General features: G+C 41.5%; 1 pseudogene; it reads left to right on the forward strand.

The window, feature by feature from the left end:
• Positions 1-7,096: 7,096 nt before the first annotated feature.
• Positions 7,097-7,981, forward strand: LOC131680722 (thioredoxin-like protein 1; annotated as a pseudogene).
• The last annotated feature ends 6,987 nt before the right edge of the window (positions 7,982-14,968 follow it).

Here is a 14,968-nt window from a genome sequence, read left to right on the forward strand (position 1 = left end):
GGTCCGCGCATCAGAAAAGTTTCTACAGGTAGAAACCTTTTCATGGTATTAGGCACGTCCCTAGACTGCTTCGCGTTGCATTGTACATGTGTATAGCTCTCAAGAACGTATTTCACGGATTGATCTGTAGAGGTATGGCAAACTAATCGTGGCAAACTAACAACCACAGAAAACGGTGAAAAACGTAAAATTTTGGTCAAAAATTTTAAAATCACATTTTAGTCCTCCAGCTCAACATTAAATAAAGGATCAAATGTTTGTTTGATTATTTTATTATTATTAACAGATTAAGGCCGAAGTGGCCTGTGCCGTATACAAAAGATTCCTCCATTCCACTCGGTCCATGGCCGCGCGTCGCCAGCCACGCAGTCTGCGAAGGGTCCGCAAATCGTCTTCCACCTGGTCGATCCATCGTGCTCGCTGCGCGCCACGTCTTCTTGTACCGGTCGGATTGGAATTGAGAACCGTTTTCACTGGGCTATTGTCTGACATTCTGGCTACGTGCCCGGCCCACCGTAGTCGTCCGATTTTCGCGGTATGACAGATGGGCGGCTCCCCCAACAGCTGATGCAACTCATGGTTCATTCGCCGTCTCCATGTGCCGTCTTCTATTTGCACTCCACCGTAGATGGTACGCAGCACTTTCCGTTCGAAGACACCAAGTGCGCGAGGCCAAAGTAAGCACGATTTCCTGCCACGATGCGTCTACGAATCTCTCTGCTGGTATCATTGTCGGCGGTCACCAGTGAGCTCAAGTACACGAACTCTTCAACCACCTCGATTTCGTCGCCACCGATGCAAACTCGAAGCGGGCGGTTCTCATTCTCTTCTCGTGAACCTCTTCCTATCATGTACTTTGTCTTCGACGTGTTGATGGCAAGTCCGACGCGCGATCTCTTTTCAGTCTGATGTAGGCTTCCTCCATCATCTCAAAGTTTCGCGCAATAATATCAACGTCATCGGCGAAGCCAAGTAGCTGAACGGACTTTGTGAAAATCGTACCACTCGTGTTGATCCCTGCTCTTCTTATTATACCTTCCAGCGCGATGTTGAATAACAGACACGAGAGACCATCACCTTGCCGTAACCCTCTGCGTGATTCGAAGGGACTCGAGAGCGTCCCTGAGACACGTACTACGCACATCACCCGATCCATCGTCGCCTTCACTAATCGCGTCAGTTTGTCCGGGAATCCGTACTCGTGCATAATCTGCCATAGCTGATCTCGATCGATAGTGTCGTATGCGGCTTTGAAGTCGATGAACAAATGATGTGTGGGCACATTGTACTCGCAACATTTCTGCAGTACTTGACGAAGAGCGAACACCTGGTCCGTGGTAGATCGTTCGCTCATGAAACCCGCCTGGTACTGCCCCACGAACTCTCTTGCAATTGGTGATAGTCGACGGCATAGTATTTGGGAGAGTACCTTGTAGGCGGCGTTCAGCAGGGTGATTGCTCGGTAATTACAGCAATCCAGCTTGTCGCCCTTTTTGTAGATAGGACACACGACACCTTCCATCCACTCCTCCGGTAAAATCTCCTCCTCCCAAATCTTGGTAATCACCCAGTGCAGCGCTTTAGCCAGTGGCTCGCCACCGTGTTTTAGTAGCTCGCTGGGTATTTGGTCAACCCCAGCGGCTTTATTATTTTTGAGCCGGCTGATCTCCTCCTGAATTTCTTGGAGATCCGGAGCCGGTAGTGTAATTTCTTCCGCGCGTGCTCCCAGGTGCGTTACCGTGCCATCCTCGTCGTCTGCTGCATCGCCGTTCAGGTGTTCTTTGTAGTGCTGCCGCCACCTCTGGATCACCTCACACTGGTCCGTGAGAAGATTCCCGTTTGTATCTCTGCACATGTCGGCCTGTGGTACGTGGCCCCTGCGCGAGCGGTTCAACTTCTCGTAGAATTTCCGTGTGTCTTTAGCGCGGTACAGCTGCTCCATCGCTTCGCGATCTCGGTCTTCCTGCTGGCGCTTTTTGGTCCGGAAAACCGAGTTCTGCCTGTTCCGTGCCTGTTTATATCGCGCCTCGTTCGCCCTCGTGTGGGGTTGCAGCATTCTCGCCCATGCTGCATTTTCTTCGACTAACTGCTCGCATTCGCCGTCGTACCAGTCGCTTCTTCGGTCCGGGCCCACCGTACCTAGTGCAGTAGCTGCGGTGCTACCTATGGCGGATCGGATATCTCTCCAGCCATCTTCAAGGGCAACTGCGCCTAGCTGCTCTTCCGTTGGTAGTGCCACTTCCAACTGCTGCGCGTATTCATGAGCCACTCTGCCATCTTGTAGCCGCTCGATGTTTAGCCGCAGCGTTCGGCTTCGACGAGAGCTATGCACTGTCGAAAGTTTTGAGCGCAAGCATACTGCAACCAGGTGGTGGTCCGAATCTATATTCGCACTGCGATAAGTGCGGACGTTTGTGATGTCCGAGAAGAATCTACCGTCGATTAGAACGTGGTCGATTTGATTTTTTGTTACTTGGTCCGGTGATCTCCAGATGACTTTGTGGATATCTTTGCGAGGGAACAAGGTGCTTCGGACTACCATTCCACGGGAGGCTGCGAAGTTCACACATCGTTGGCCGTTGTCATTTGATACGGAATGCAGGCTGTTAGGCCCGATCACCGGTCTGTACATTGCCTTCCTTCCTACCTGTGCGTTCATGTCGCCGATGACAATTTTCACGTCTCGCAGAGGGCAACCGTCGTATGTCTGCTCCAGCTGCATGTAGAACGCTTCTTTCTCGTCGTCGGGTCTCCCTTCGTGTGGGCAGTGCACGTTGATGATGCTGTAGTTGAAGAAACGGCCTTTGATCCTCAACTTGCACATCCTTGCGTTGATCGGCTGCCACCCGATCACACGTTGGCGCATCTTGCCCAGCACTATGAAGCCGGTTCCCAGCTCGTTGGTTGTACCACAGCTCTGGTAGAAGGTAGCCGCTCGATGCCCGCTTTTCCACACCTTCTGTCCCGTCCAGCAAAGTTCCTGCAGCGCCACGATATCGAAGTTGCGGGGGTGTAGCTCGTCGTAGATTATCCTGTCACATCCTGCGAAGCCGAGCGATCTGCAGTTCCATGTTCCGAGTTTCCAATCGTGTTCCTTTATTCGTCGCCTGGGTCGTTGCCGATTGTTCTGGGTCGTATTCTCTTCTGTATTGTTCGTTATGTGGGTTTTTTAAGGGCGGCTTATAGGGCCTACGCCAACCACCTGTCTCGCCGGTGGGCCATCGTGCCAGGACTGCTTAAGGTCCCACCTGGGCACCAGGACAGGTTTACACCTTCCGAAGAAGGGTAACCCCCCCTCCCTTCCCTGCCAGCATACGACCAAAGTTCCCACCGGGGTTGGTTACCCGATCTTCACTAAGGTTACTCGTATCCCAGTCGACGCCACGAGCAGGCCAGGGCTAGGAGTTACTGGGCAGGAAGCTAAGGACCGTAAGTGGGGTCTATTTTATGCCTTCAGGTACAAGAGGCTTACGCACTGCCCAGTCATTGTTTGAATGAATCTTAATTTGTTATATGATTGGAAACAAAAATGTGGCTAATTTATTTTTGCAAATAAGACATCTATCCATAAACCATCGAATCATCTAACCGCGTTCTTAGTCTATGAGCTTCCAGGGTATTTGTCGTTGGAAGGACCTGATAATCATAAATCAACACTTCCCGAAATAGTATGGCATCAACTATTGAATGCACATTAGTTTCATATTTTTACACTAGAGCAACTGAAGTCAAAATGTGAATCTATTCTGAAATGTTGATGAACTGTTTACCCGAACCATCTTGTTTTAATTAATCAAAAAGGTAATTTAATCTCTGACCACAGCACCTTCCCCTCCAGCCAGCACACGTTATTGATTGTTGGGTGCCCATATTTAGACACGAGCTAATCAGCGGCTCATAACATCTAAACCGGCTTTATCGCACTTTCGCCATTGTCCTAACTATTTGTGATATTTCTTTCGCGGTCATCACAGAAACTAGTTGCCTTCGGTGATGAATGATGAACCATTCCTCCCAACAATACGTAGGTAGGTAGATTCATTGCCGATGGGCGAACAGTGCGAAGAAAAACTACCGCGGATAAATAAAGTCATTATAAAACACACTTTTCCGTCATTCACGCTGTTCGCTGGCCGTTTATTTTTTTATACAATTCTTTTTCGGGGGCAAATAACAACTACTCTTTGTTCGCTCCAGTTAGCGTTGCGTTCGGTGTTCAAATTCTTTTCGACGGGTGAAAAATTACAATTATCTACGCCTTGTACGCGCGAGATTCAAGTGCTTGAGCGACCGCATTCGATCCACCTTCCCCGGCCTCGACCTCGACCAAGTGCACAAGGAGAAGGGTGGCATGCAACCAGATTGGACTGATACGAAAAGAAAATTATAGCCTGCGGTAGCAGTGGACGCGCTCCTGGGTGTAGTTCAACTACTTGGGACTTTCTTTTTTCGGTTGAGTTTTCAGGGATGAAACGCGTATTGCGATTCCAACCAATCACATGTTCAAAAGCGGGTTCCGACATTATTTCAGGTTGCGAATAGACTTGGAATGTTATTACATGAAACCCCCCCAATTACAACCCAAACTCACCGACCGAGAAGGTGTGTAAGAACGACTCACAATAATAACAAATTTATGCTGAATTGTCCGGACGCGCAGAAGATTTCCGACTGCGTTTGAAATTGATACCTTGTTTTCGATTTTTTGTTGTCGCTGCTGCTTCATGGCTCTACTTATCTTGTCTTTTTTTTATTGTCAGATTTTGCCGCGCTTCGTTGCTGATCGCCATCACACGGGAAGTAAGCGTCAATGAATAAACATTTACTTGCACGGAAGGCCTGACGATATAACCTACCCCTGGACTATCGCGCACACAGGTGCTGTGTTATAGTTTACGAAATTTGAAATTGCTTTGTCGTTATAGTTTTTGTTGCCTTTGAAACTTCCTAATACTTGTAGCGCGAAACGATAAAATTACTTTTCGCCTCGCCTCGACACACCATATAATGACGCAGCCGACTGGCTGTAAGCTTGGGAAATTATGAATTCAAAGGGAATAGTTCTAAAACCATGCATAGGTTCATTCATAATAAACACACACATTTTACGGTTATTAAATTCTAATTACAAGATCCGAAACATTTTCGGACTCTGGTGCAATTTCGTAGCCTAATCGGGTGGGAATTGAGAAGATCGCGTGTAGCAGCCGGCTCGAACTCAATCTTCGTCAACGACCTGATAAAGCCATTATGAAGTCTAATTTTTATGGTGGTTCTCACATGCTTCAACCGCCACCGGTTTCCTTCACCGACCAACGATTAATACTTGTTAAAATGTATCGATGTAACTTGGCTGGGCTTTTCGAATGCAACTGTTTAAAAAATAAAGCGAAAAATTATACGATTTTTTCCCTTCAACTCGGAATGTTCTCATGAATTTCACGCGCATAATGTTATCTCAATTTATTCCTATTTGGATCAGCAGTTATGGGTTGTTTCAGCCATTTGCGGTATCAGCCCGATTGCGAACACAATGGTACATTGCTCGGGCTGGAGGCGTCAGACAACAAAAATTTGAAATATTGCTGTTGTGTACGCTGAGAATCTACTGGGGAATAATTCAGAACAGACGATCCAAATTTTCCGACGAGATTAAAGTAGCACGGTTTTAGTTTTGGTATCATATTGAAGATTTCATGTACAGAAAACGGCATTATGATGTGTTTGTCCGTGGCAGGTTTGCGAAATTTTCATTTTGTTCAATTTTTGTACTCTCTAATATGTCAAAAATGACGCAAAAATCAAAAAAATTAAAATTGCTGCATAAATTTAAAAATCTGCAGAATTAAAAAAAACTATCCCATTAAAATAAAATGATGTAATTACTGAATAATCGAGTTAATAATTTTATGGTAAGTCGTTCTGGGTAGCAGCTTCAACATCAATTTAATCAATGGCATTTCAAGGTCGCATATGTTTTTTACTGATCTTCAGAATTAAAATTTGCAAGTCAGAACGTGTATCACTGATAATATAACTTCGTAAATATAATGAAATCGATCATGCAATGCACGAATTCATTCGTTGTTTTCTGCAACGAAGTACTTTCGTGCATTGTAACTAGTAGGTTTCGTTCATTTCATGAAAAAGAATGGCCGCTTGGTGAACGAAGGCTTTCGTAAATTTTACACGTTTAATGTACACTGTACGAATGTAATCGTTGATAACGACACTAATTTTCGTGAATGAAACGAAATGTTTCGTTTATTTTAATAAACGTTTGTGTATAATACGAACGATTTCATTACTCACACGAATTTATTTCGTTCATCTTAGGAAAGTTTTCGTATTCATTATTTTTGCAATCGATATTTTAGGATCGATGTTTGACGACAACGATTTTTTTAACTAACTAAAATAATCGATCTGGCAAAATCGATTTTATTTCAACCTGCTCACCTGTATTGAGGACTAGAAAGATTGTGGTGTGATGAAATGGACGCTTGATGAACACAAGTTTTAGTAAATTTTACTTATCTAGTGTACATGGCACGAATGAAACGAAATGATTCGTTTGTTTCAATAAATGTTTGCGTATATTACGAACGACTTCGTTGGTCGCACGAACTCATTTCGTTTATTTTAAAAAAGTTTTCGTATTTGTTAGCCTCTTATTGTTTTCAGTCGATCTTTTGGGATCGATGTTTGACAACATCGATTTTTTTTAATTTAAAAAAATCGATGTGGCCAAATCGATTTTACTGTGGTGTGAAGAAATGGCCGCTTGATGAACGAAAATTTTCGTAAATTTTACTTATTTAGTGTACATTGCACGAATGTTGTCGTTGAAAACGACATTATTTTTCGTGAATGAAACGAAATGTTTTGCTTATTTTAATAAACATTTATGTATATTACGAACAATCTCGTTCGTCGCACGAATTCATTTCGTTTATCTAAGAGAAGTTTTCGTAATCGTCTTTCATCGTTCATCTCTCGTCATGTAGTTAAATTTTGTGAGGAGTAAAGTGCATAACGTTAAAAGTTAATTAAGTAGTTAATTTCTCCGGGTAAAATAGTGGCCCTGGCATACAGCATGGCTGTTAAAGCAATCACCGATGAAGCTCACTTCCAAACCAAACTAGCCGCAACGGGAGGAAAATTGGTTGTTGTGGATTTTACCGCAGCTTGGTGTGGACCGTGCCGAAACATATCGCATTTGTTCGATCAGCTTCCGGCGATATATCCGATGGCTGTGTTTCTCAAGGTGGACGTCGACAGATGTACCGAAGCGGCGCCGTCCCACGGCATGCCGACCATGCCAATATTTATTTTCTACCGAGCCAGAACAAAGATTGACAGGATGCAGCGTGCAAACATTAATGGACTTGAAGCCAAAATACAGAAACTTTACGTCGCAAGCTTGTATGAATCTGGAGAAGATTACGGTAATGGAATGTTGGACTTGAACACCTTCATCCAGAAGAACCAGTGCGAATGTGTGAACGAATCGAACGACCACCCGATGGTGAATGCGCTCAGTTCCAGCGGTGGTCATCTGGTGTCCGATTGTGACGAACAGTTGATCATTTCGATTACCTTCAATCAGCTGGTCAAAATCAGTGCCATCAAGTTCAAAGCACCGCCCTCTCACGGACCGAAAAAAGGTGAGAATCTTTATCAATCAACCAAGCACCATCGATTTCGATATGGCCAAATCGCAAGTTTCGGTGCAGGATCTGGTACTGGGGCAGAAGGATCTTGTGTAGGGATCGCCGATTCCGTTGCACTTTGTTAAATTTCAAAACGTGCAGAATATGCAGCTGGTCGTGAAGGATAACCATTCTGGTGACGAGACTACCATTATCGATCATTTGGCCTTCATCGGGTCACCGATTGCAACGACTAAGATGGATGACATCCAGCGGGTGGCTGGGAAGAAGGGTGAAAGCCACTAGATTGTTTGAGCCGCCGGGAGAAGGATGGTTAGAAGGCGGTGGATAGGCACGGTGACGAATATGTTTGAATATGTTATTTAAAAGGTTAAAGAAAGTGATGCGCGTTAACTTGTTCTTTTTATAAATTGTTCAATAAAATAATGAGCAGGAAAAAATGACATATTATTTTGATATTCCTCCGGCAGAGAAAAACTCAATCTTATTCATACAAAACCAACAAGCAGTTCGCGATGGCTCAGCTGAATCTGTACAGCTCTAGATTCTGGATGAACTGGAAACGAAAGAGGTTCAGGAAATCTTCCTGAAACCGGCGGGCACGGATTCTGCTACTAAATAGTCAGACTGAGACCATCGTGATGAATTGTTGACGTATTCTACCTCTATTGAAGCTTTTTGACGTTAACGGTTTGACGAATAGTACTCGTAAATATTACAAAGATGTTCGTATATAGCAGCGAACAATTCGTTTGCCGAATGAAGCTGTTTCGTAATAAGCCAACGAAAGTTGTTTGAATGAATTCGTAATAAAAAAGAAGAAATTCGTAATAAAAAATAAAAATGTTTCAATAGAACTACGAATGATTCATTATATGTACGAAAAAATTCGTATATTTTATGAAAATTGTCTGTACGAAACAAATTCCTGGCGATTTACGAATATATTCTATCAGTGTAGTTTTAAAATAAAAAATCAAATTTCAAAATTGACTCAATAGATACTTCGCAATTTCCCTAAAAAAACCCATTTTAATTTAGCTAGTGGTGTTGCCTTTCTTACTCATTAACATTAGTTTTCGATAATACAATATATATTTTTTTAATTATTTTTACACTGTTGAATCCCAAATTTCAGTTGTATACAAAAACCCCTTCACCATTCCCCTGCGGCTATTTCAAATTGCCAATGCAAAAATAGATCAAATGTGGTACCATAGAATAGCGTTCGTACGTTCATTGGAAATTAAAAATTCGAAAAGGGTCTTAAAGCATATTAAATTATTTAGCCCTTGACCCATCCTTTAAAAAAATCAAATTATTAACAAAATGGTGGACATATGAACAATTAAAAAAATGCTTACGATTAAAATTTTCCAGAGAAATGGGTCAAAGACTAGATAAATTAATAAGCCTTTAAACGAAAAAAATCAGGAGGAAGGCCTAGTTGGGGATGTTTTTAAAATGTATTCCTAAAATTCTAATATTTCAATATACCGAAACCGTTTTTTTAAGGAAATTCATCGATACCATTAAGAATATAGTAATTCATCGATACCATTAAGAATATAGTATAACAATTGTTCATTGTTTATGTTTATTACCTTCACCAACAGGCCCCTTGGCCCCCAATGGTGGTTGCTTAAACCAATTACATTTTAAAATTGCCAAAATTTTAGCTTTTATCGCCTTCCGCATCCGGTTGAAGTCAAGAGCCGTCGCCACACTTTTAAAAATTCGCTGGAGTCCGGTAACATCGCTCTGGCAACCATAGTTGGTTCTCCTGAACGGAACTCGCAGAAGAGAGTTATTACGTAGAGCTCGAACGCGGGCTTGAAGATCCAGACGTCCGAGGATTGTAGAGCAATCCACTCTGGCAGAGAGTAAATCCGAGACGAACAGGGCTCAAGAGCAGTCCCTCCGAATGCTGAGTGTATCGAGGTGCATTAGCTGGCAACGGTTTTCATAGCTCGGCAGCTGAAATATGTTTTGCCATGGGAGATGCCGAAGGGCGAAGCGTATGGACAGCCTCGATTCTGTCAATCCCGTTCTGGTAGTACGGATTCCAAACAACAGAACAATATTCTAACAAACCAACGCGCAGTAAAGCGATTTAAGACAGTATACGTCCCTGAAGTTTTTCGCTATTCGGAAGATGAACTCAAGCTGTCGTGATGCCTTATTCACGATGTATGAAGTATGTGGTTTGAACGTTAGTGCCGAATCCATTATGACTCCGAAATCCTTGATGTGAGAGTGTCTTGGAATGCTCGAGCCGAAGAAATGTTAAACTGATTCGGATGGCGTTTCCGCGTGAACGTAACAATTGGGCATTTGTTCGGGTTTAAGACCATTCTGTGTAGATCACACCACGTACTAAAGCTGTTGCTTTTATCCCGTATTTGTCGAAAAATTTCCATGGCGAGGTCCTTGTAATGTGATATTGACGTCATTAAAGTATAGGAGGAATATTACTGGACCGAGATGGCTTCCTTGTGGTAAGCCGGATGTATTTGGGGTTGCCTTCCATCCAGGTAGGAACGAAACAAGCGCAGAAGTTATCCATGAATGCCGAGTTTCATGAATGCTTCACTATTGCGATATCATAGTTGATTTTGTCGAAAGCCGCAGATAGATCCATGTAAATTGCATCGGTTTGAATTCCGTCAGCGAATCCATCCATTACATATGTTGTGAACGAGAGTAGGTTTTTCGTAGTCGATCGTTTAGGCATAAAACCGTGTTGGTCATCTGCAATGTAGTGATTGCAGTGAAAGAAAATAGGGTTTAAAACAACCAGCTTGAATAGTTTTGATACGGTACATACCAAAAAAATATGAATTTTATCGTTGACGTAGTTACAAGTAGGCCATAATTTAGTAAACCGTAATTCACGAAATGACGAAATATAACCGCACTTCGTTGACATTGACATAAAATTACACGCACTGCCATTTAGAACAAATGCCATATGTGGCGGAAAATTACATGATTTGCGAAATTCAACGCCATGTAAAATTAAAATGAAACGTAAAAGTGATTCATTTTTGATGCTTGTATATGCCAGGGTTTGGAGACGTAAACTTACACGATTTTTTCTAGGTGTGTAAGGTTGCAAAACTGGAAGCCAAATGCTAATAGCGGTCTGGAAGACTGACATGAAAAGAAGTCTTTGTGGCTTCAAGGAGGACCCTCCAGCATACCAGATCGTCATCCAAATTCCCCCCTTAGTCTAATTAATATCGAATAAATATCTCTTGTATATCGAACTGTATTCTTAGTTCTAAGAAAGCTGCAAAATCGTTTCCTTTCCCTTAAAATATAAAAATTGATCTCAAATTGTAATCCATTAGCTTAAAAACAATTCAAAGAACTAGGCACCAGCAAGCTAACGCATAGGTGCCTTATCAAAATTTTGTTTGAGAAAATATTAATAGCTAAACGGGGTAGTGACAGTCGCTCTACAACGCAGTTTATTTTTCATGACTTGCGGTGAGCACGATTTCTCGAATTGCTGAACTGAAAATTATGGAATAGAAGTTAGTTTTTTGAATTCATTACAGATCTAACGCGCCGAAAATCGTGCAAATGGCTCGGAACGAGATCCGCTGGTGCCCTAAAACGATTTTGTTAGATTTTCAGAGCAGCGAAAAGTTTCGTGGAAACGAAAATTCCAGTGATGATGATTTTCTTTAACGGGTTTCGAGTTTTTTATTTGTTCTTTGGCATTAGACGAGCGATAATAATTCAAATCAAAGATACTACTTTACTTTTAGAAAAAGTCGATATCGAAGTAAAGTTTGAACTATGCACGCATGCACTTCAGAGGAAGGGGATATCAAGAGCTACAATTTCAGTTTTTAGTTCTCTGCATGTGTTATCAAAAACATCGCGAAACATAAAGTTCTAAATATTATCAATCGATATAATATTAAAAGAGAGAGATAAGATTTATAAGAAATGTCTCATCACACTGTTAGGTGGATTAAGAACGTTTTATTGAAATACAGTGAAAAGTGTTAGAGTGGTGAAGAGTTTTTGAAAAAAAAACGCGGCCATTTCCTTTTGGACAATAAAATTAGCTCGATTTAGAAAAATATTCTAGACCCTAGAAGTTGGTGATGCAAATTTGTAAAAACCTGTTTTAATCCACCTAGTAGTGCAATTGTGCCTTTCTCAGTTATCATAGCTATGAGTTAATAGCTACACTTCAAACAAACAAAAATATAATATTTAATTAGCTAAATCAGTGTGAGTTCAATGTTGTCTTCAAGTTAACATAATTTGAAATGCGGGTAGGTAAGGAAGTGGGGGATAATTATTCGGGAACAACCTAACGTATTTTGGTATATAGGTGGATGAAGCGAATACGGGTGTGAGGTTGGTTTGAGAGGGGAAGGATGTGAGAGGATGGAGGGAAAGGGATGGATGGGGAGTGCAACACCCAACTTCATATTATACCTTCCATTTGACACTAGGTTAGTAATAATTTATTCAGTCATCACCAAAGTGGGTTTAGTTCTGAAATATGCGCAGAACCCAGGAATTACCGATAGTGGACAATATATTCCAAGAACCACCATAATTCACCAGTGGTCTAGGCCAGTTTGCAAAAATCGGTAAAGAGTTCGGTGAAAAAAGGACCGTAACTTAGGAACTTGTCGAGTTCCTCGGGGCCAATGTAGTCAAAGCTACTTTGATTGGTCATTAGTGATCTAGACCCGCTAATCCAAGTAATGTTGAATCCATTTATATATGTATTACAACATTTGGACACCATGGTGTTACCGGTTTATATAGGGATTTGCTGTGTGACCGTACTTTTAAACCCGTAACTCCGGAACCGGAAGTCGGATCAACTAAAAAATCAATAGCAGCTTATGGGAGTGGTATACCTTTCGTTTGAAACTGTGCAAAACGGTTCAGCCATCTCTGAGAAAATTGAGCGAAATTATTTGACACACGCATGCGCACACACATACACTGAAGTTTTTTTTATGAGGGGGATATGTACCGCATAAAAAAAAATCCGCATAAAAAAAACCGCATAACTTTGAAAATCCGCATAAAAAAAGTCGCATAAAAAAATTCGCATAAAAAAAACCGCATAAAAAAGACTTCAGTGTACATACATACATAAATACACACACATTTTGCGATCTCGACGAAATGAATTAAATAATAAAAGCGAATCGGCCTTGCGGGCCTCGGTTAAGTAAAATCGAAAATTCGACCGATTGCATAACCTTTCCAAAAAGTCCCAAGAAATCGAATTTCCTCAAATTATTTTTTCGACGTTTCATGCATTTTAAATAAATTTGGCATCAAAAATACGAATTCGATTTCTGCAATTTCATGTTTCGGAAATTGTAGCCCCGGCTTATATGGGGATGTCTTATATGACCGAACGATTCATTCTATATTTCCGGAACCATTTAACCGATGCGTACAAAATTTCATAGCAGTCTATCAAAATAATGTACATAATGTAGATAATCATTTGAGACTAAGTTTGTGAAAAGCTGCCCAACCATCTTCGAGAATCTAATGTGAGTTTGTAAAGGGGGGCGTCTCTAAAGTGCTCAAACCGAAAGTAATTTTGTTTTAGGCAGGTCAGGGCTAAATACATTTGTCCCAGGAAAGGACTAAAGGAGTGACATTAACCCTCTTAGCCAAGTCACATTCAACGATTTATGAAACCCCCATCAAATTGAAATGGTCGGTACGGTGGTCCAAGTTTTTTCCTTATTCAAGGTTCAAAATAATTCGCTGATTAAATAAATAATTTGATTGCCGTATAATTTTGTATCACCTTCATTTTGTGCGCTGCATAGTTGGCCTGGCCGCTTTAACGAAGGTATCACATACCACATGTGCCACAAACATGAATATTGACAAGAAAAAATTGTAGGCGAACGTCTGTAATTTTCCAGGACCTCTACATGTATTGGCTGTGCAGGTATAGACTAGTCTAGACTAGACAACGCGAAAGTAATTTTGTCCTACGATTTCGAAAGTAAGGCAACCATGTACCTCTTGTGTAATGTAAGGATTTATATGTATATAGTCACGCAGAGCCACACGTAGCGTGCCAAGAGTCTAACCATTTCCACGTCGAGGAGCGCCACGGCGGACTTGATAACTCTTGATATAATTGAAATTGAAATAGGAAAAAATAGTAAGATTTTTAAAGCTTAGACTTGTAGTTCCTCGGAGAACCATAAAAAAATAAATAGAAAAGAGTCTGAATTTCGGAAAATGACTTCATAAAAACCGAAAAATCTCAAATTTTACTATAGAATTCACATCACAATAATGGGGTGAAATTTTGACGTAGGACTACGTCTTTGTTTTCGATGTGGGGGTGCACTTTGCAAATTATACAAAAATGGTATGTAACGAAAAGTGGTCCAATTTTACACGCATATTATTCAGCCATCTCACGATAAATTTTCAATTGTTTTCGCATCACAATACTTCTAAGAATAGATTCCAATAGATAAACCCAAAGATTCTTGATATCATGGCATTAAAAATTTAAATAATGTACAACCTAGTCAAAATATCGCGCATTTCCAAGTCCGTCACGACAGATTTGTGTTCCCAGCGCGCTACGCTTCTACGAATAACGTTATCATTGAGTATTTAAGCAACGGATTTAGCCGGACAAGCTCAGTTGCCTGTTGAACGGCAGGCGGAACAGATCACTGCGCTGTGTGTTTTCACAGCCAGTGTAGCTGAGTTAGAAGTCTGTTACACTGACTGTAGAGGTACGCTAGCCAGTGCCGTCCAACACCCGACTGAGCTTATCCGTTCAAGCACATCTTGAACACATTTATTCGTACACAAAATCGCTTGTGCATTCGAGATCCATTTGAAAACACGGTTAACATAGTGTCGCCGTACTAGTTGTCTCTTTCGCTCTACCCATAATCATCAGCGTCGACTCATTTTGCTTTGCGCGCTTGGGTTCAATGTTTGAGGCGAATGAAGGTCTGGGACTGGCTACATTGACAGTACCTCCTGGCTGCATTTGAAGTATATTTTTTTGCTATTTGCATGTCTCGTCTCAGATGAAGGTATATCTAATTTGTTAGTAGGGTTACCGTGTTCACAGATTTTTCTGTAATGTCACAGATTTTTTCACAATTTTTGACCACAGACTATTTTTCACAGATGGCAGATTTTTGGCATTTTGATGAAAATTTCACAAATCTTCTGTATGTAAATGCGCGATATTTTGACTAAGTTGTACATTATTTAAATTTTTAATGCCATGATATCAAAAATCTTTG

The sequence above is a fragment of the Topomyia yanbarensis genome, chromosome 2 (genome assembly GCF_030247195.1).
Source record: "Topomyia yanbarensis strain Yona2022 chromosome 2, ASM3024719v1, whole genome shotgun sequence".
In the NCBI taxonomy this organism is placed as follows: Eukaryota; Metazoa; Arthropoda; class Insecta; order Diptera; family Culicidae; genus Topomyia; species Topomyia yanbarensis.